The following is a 5203-nucleotide window of genomic DNA, read 5'->3' on the forward strand; positions in this document are numbered from 1 at the left end:
GCAGCAGCTAGCTGCTCACACCAATGTGAGCAGCTAGCTGCTGCTAGTTCCTCACATACTAGGAAGTAGATTTAGGGATCTGAGAGAAATCTTTTGTTTTTACTTAATTTTGTTGATTCATGTTGCAAATTGTGTATGATCTTTTTTTTCCTCAAACTTAAATCCATTTATAGTAACTCAGAGCCACTATAAGAATCTTATATCAGCCTGTCCTTGGTATACAATGACGATAAATTAGTTCTCCATTTCCTATAAACCAAATGAGGTGGTTTATGGGTATGGACATATGTTAGGCTTATCACAGAGGATAAATGGCTCTGCCAAATTGTGCTGAATACAAACTCATTCAAGCCCTTTGTGTAGGAGGACAAGTGCGACTTAATGACCATCTCACTAATTCAGTGCTGTGTTAAAAAACAACAAAACAATCACAAATTGTAATGTTTTCTTCAATCAACTCTCCTCCCTTTAAACCCATAATGCTTGATGACTTTCTTCATGAGTTAAGCCATTAACTGAGGGTTTAAATGGATAAACTAATCTGGACTGGGAGATGAAGGCACTGCATGGTGGTGGAGGTGGATATTCTGAAAGTGATGGTTAGGTGTTTTTTAATTTTGTATGCACTCTGGGTCATCTTATTAAGGTGCTAATGGAAATATCCTGCTGTGAGATGCTTTGAGCATTTCACAGAAAGAGATAGCCATTGCAAATGTACCATCATTGCAAGCCCAGATGAAACTGGCTTATACAACACAAAGACGATGAGTCCAAGCCCTGCACATAGTGATGATCAGGTAGAAGACAAAACTGCATAATGGTTTGTCTAAGTAAAGAAATATGCTGATTTCTTTAAATCACAAAACCAGCAAGGTGTTGGACTTTAGGTGGGCAGGGGTAAAGAGGAAATTTGGACAAGCACAAAATACAGGAATGAAAAACACTCAGGAGAGGGAAAAAGCCTTGAATGGAATAACAGAGCATAGCAGAGTGGAAAAAAAGCAATGACATTAAATCTGTGGCTGAAAACAGATGATTTCCCATTTAACACTCCATTGCATTCGCTGTTATCCTGGGTCCTGCCTGGGACTGTGACTGCGCCACAGCTTTCCTTCTGTTTCACAATAACATACCCTCAAACCACCCAGCCTCCATAAACAACAACACATTCACACACCTTCCTCTACACATCCCTCCCATTGTTCACCCTCTGTACTGTTCAATATACCCACCGCAGAGGCTTCCAGGACCATTTTAGAAAGCCTGCAGGATGCTGTTTGGGAGGGTGGAATTGGGGTTTTGGAGTGGGAGTGGATAGTGTCCAAATAACAACAATCTACCTCCCACACTTCTCTCTGCAGGTAGAGTAATGGACCACAATGAACTCTATGGGAAGCATTGTCAACAAATGTTTTTAGAAGGGGAAATGATCAAGCAGCAAAGTGGTGAGGATGCTCTCACTTCTGTTGACGGAATTACACACAAACAGGACCATAGGGACACAGAAAATAAAAAGAAATATGTTTCACAAATACGCTGCTGATATTCTTCTGCTGGGTTGCGCAGAAGTGCATATATAACATTCTCTTCCACACATGTTTGTTACTTTACCTTTGGTGATCTGCTCAGAATCTACCACTTACCTTTTTTTTTTGTTTGATTTAAACAATGTGGAAATATAATGCAATAAAATGTTGGGCAAAAAGTCATGGATTTATAGTAACCAATTTTCTTTTGGTGTCTTGATTTATAAGGCTATTGTGCAGTTGACAGCACCTTAACTATCATGTTTTTAACTTTAAACAGTAGATTCTACAGCTTTCACACTCAAGACATTAAATTATAGTATTTGTTGGATCAGAACAGAAAAGGAGAAGAAAGTGTTTAGATTTTCGGCTCCAACCTCTTGGAACATTTTAAATCACAGGTTGAGCTTAAAACACTGGGCTCTCTGGATGAATTTAAGACCATGATAGATCCCAACATATTCCAGTTGCAAAAGTACAATTGTTATTCGAGTGTCTTTGTATACATTTTGTTGTATGTCTCTGTTACATGTAATTATGTGTTGCAATCAAATGTTTCTTGTTTTTTTTTTCAAAACCACACGACAAGTCTCGCCCAAAACTCTTGGAAAAAAACCTTTGAACCCAAAAAGAAAACACCTGGTTAAATAAAGAATATTATTGCACACAGCTGAAGGCATACAGCCTGTTGCGGTATTTCCTCTCATCGTTTTACTTTTTAAATATTTTAAATATGTTTTGGATTATTTAATTTTACCACTTTAATTATTTTACTGTACCAAAAAAGTATCTTCAACAATGATGACTAAGAAAGTCATTCTTTTTCTTCATTGTTGAGATACTTTTTATACTCTGCCTAGCGCAACAACTTGGCCGCATTACATTGCTTACACCAGGGATCAGCTGACTGCACTGAAACCGGCTGACATGGAGTCCAGATCCACTGAAATCCCAGAGGAGATCTGGAGAAGGACACATCGGGGTTACAGAGGAGGAAACAAACAGCGGAGGAGAGCAAAAAGGAAGAACAAGACTGATGAATTAACATCGCTGTCCAGGAGCCAGAAGGAATACCGGGAATGTAGTTTAATGTGTTTTACGGAGACGTAGCTGCACCTGGACATTCCTGATGCCAATGTTACCATCGAGGGATACTGGACTGTTCGTGCTGGTAGGGATTGCACCGAGAGCAGTAAGCGGAAAGGAGGCGGGCTTGCCATTCTAGTAAACAACCGTTGGTGCAATCCTGCTCATATAATGGTGAAGGAGAGAATCTGCTGGCCGGACGTTGAACTGTTGGCGGTTGGTCTTCGTCCGTTTTACCTGCCCTGTGAATATTCTCATGTTGTTGTGGTGACTGTTTACATTCTTCCTCTGCTAACCCCATGGTGGCCTGTGACGTCATCCACTCCACTGTAGCTCACTTGCAGACTGAACATCCAACTACATTCATGGTTGTCTCAGGTGATTTTAATGATGTCACCATGGACAAAAGCCTGCCCAACTAAACCCAGTATGTGAGCTGTCCCACCAGAGAGGAGAGAACTCTGGACTTTTTGTATGCTAACGCAAAGGATGCATACAGTTCCTCTCCCCTCCCTACACTCGGGCGGTTCGATCATAACATGGTGCATCTCAGCCCATGTTATATACTGTACCTCTGGTGAAGAGACAACCTGCAACCATGAGGACAGTGAGGAGGTGGTCAAAGGAGGCCACTGAGACACTACAGGACACTTCTGTCTTGACTCCATCATCCCGACTGAGACTGTTTACTGTTACCCAAATAAGCCCTGGATAACAAATGAGATCAAGACCATCCTGAATAATAAGAGGGCTTTCAGAAATGGCAACAGGGATTATGTGAGAATAATTCAGAGGTGCTTGAAGGTGAAGATCAGAAGAGCTAAGGAAGATTATAAGAGGAAGCTGGAGAGAAAACTCCAGCAGAAAAACACAAGAGAGGTCTGGAGAGGGATGAGGACTATCACCGGGTTCAGATCAGCAAGCTGTGGAGCAGTTGAGGGCAACGTTGATGGAGCCAATGAACTCGACCTGTTTTTCAACACATTTGACACTGTGTCCCCTGCACCTCCTGCTCACACTCCCACTGCTGCTGTCCATTGGTGACCCCTGTTACCATCCAGGGGGTCAGTGTGGACATTGTGGAGAACTATAAATATCTGGGACTCCACATTGATAAAAAACTGGACTGGGTCAAGAACACTGATGCTGTCTACAGGAAGGGCCAAAGTCGCCTCTACTTTCTGAGGCGGCTGGGGGGGCAGCAGGCTGAAGGCGGCGGACACCAACAGATTGAACAAAATGATCCGGAAGGCCAGTGACATTGTTGGAGTGGAGCTGGACTCTCCGACAGTGGCGTCAGAAGGAAGGATCCTGTCCAAGATGCAGGCCATCTTGGACAACGAGTGTCATCCACTCCATGACGTGCTGGCCAGATACAGGAGCACCTTCAACCAGAGACTCATTTTGCCAAAGTGTGCACCACAGAGTGACACAGAAAGTCATTTCTGCCTGTTGCCATCAGGCTTTACAACGCCCAAGTCTTTGCTAATTGACTCAAATTTTGTCTGCGCTTATTTATAGTATTGTATATATATTAGGGCTGTTGTAAACGAATATTTTAGTAATCGAGTAATCTATCGATTTCTTACGATTAATTGGATAAAAAAAATTATAAAATAAAATATTGGTAAATCTTCCATAACACCACTGTTACCATCAGATATCAATATCAGTCCAATTTTTCATTTTTGTGCTTCCCTAACAGTTACTTTTCTGTAGTTTAGAAAACTAACCTCTAACAATAACAGCTCACTTTCTAAGTTAACCTGAAGAAAAGTTATACAAAAATCTGATATTATATTCAATTTAATAGTAAAGAGCCAGGTTTACAAATATGCTTATAAAAGCTATACTCCAGCTTTTAGTTTATGTATTCACCTTCAGTGAGTTTAATGGATGAACTCTCACCTTGCCCCACACCTGTCAAGCTTTGAGTTTGAGAATATGGGAAATGTCGCCTGGAGTTGGCTTGGGGGCAGGCGAGCAAACGTACATGAGATGGGGATGGAGGGGAGGAAATAGACCAGGGGACAACCGAACGCAAGTCCAGGAACCAGTAGACCAGGGGACAAAAGTAAGAACAGGGGTTAGGAGCAATACGGATATTTATGGCACCTTCGTTCATCACACTCAGAAACTCATCGACCAGCAACGATGATTTCCGCGACTCGTTTGTTGAGACTGAGGTGATATGAAATTTATTGTGCGGTTCGTCCGTAAAGCTGCACTTACACTGTAACCATCAACTACTCAGCCGCCCACCGTGTTCAGTCCATCCGCTCACCTGTATAAATCTTCCTTAGCTTCTTCCCGCTGTTCGCTCTGAACCAGCAGCACCCGGAGGAGAAAGGCTGCCGGACTCAAGACATCGCTCCAATCATTTTAAGGATGTTTATCGGTCCCCCAAAAACAATGAAAACCTGGGCATTATCACCACTCAGTAAAATCCCCACGGGCCAAACTTGAAGATTGGACTTTATGCTGCTAACACTTAGCTTTCGTCAACAACTCAGAGGTGGAAGTCGGAGCTACGTGCAACGCAAATAATGTTCCGGCCGGAACACGGTGCACTAAATAAAACATAAATTAAC

The 5203-nt window shown here is 42.2% G+C and overlaps 1 long non-coding RNA gene and 1 pseudogene across 1 annotated transcript in view; one reads left to right on the plus strand and one right to left on the minus strand.

Annotated features, from left to right (window-relative positions):
- LOC103129515 (glutamate receptor ionotropic, kainate 2-like) overlaps positions 1-5203 on the plus strand; it is a 293278-nt pseudogene that overhangs the window by 36101 nt on the left and 251974 nt on the right.
- LOC107834218 (uncharacterized) overlaps positions 4367-5203 on the minus strand; it is a 19504-nt gene continuing 18667 nt past the window's right edge. The window contains exon 3 of the long non-coding RNA XR_001660005.1: positions 4367-4580. This is a non-coding gene — a long non-coding RNA (uncharacterized LOC107834218). The remainder of the gene's footprint in view (positions 4581-5203) is intronic.

Source organism: Poecilia formosa, unplaced genomic scaffold (assembly GCF_000485575.1).
Source record: "Poecilia formosa unplaced genomic scaffold, Poecilia_formosa-5.1.2 Scaffold552, whole genome shotgun sequence".
NCBI classification, from domain to species: Eukaryota; Metazoa; Chordata; class Actinopteri; order Cyprinodontiformes; family Poeciliidae; genus Poecilia; species Poecilia formosa.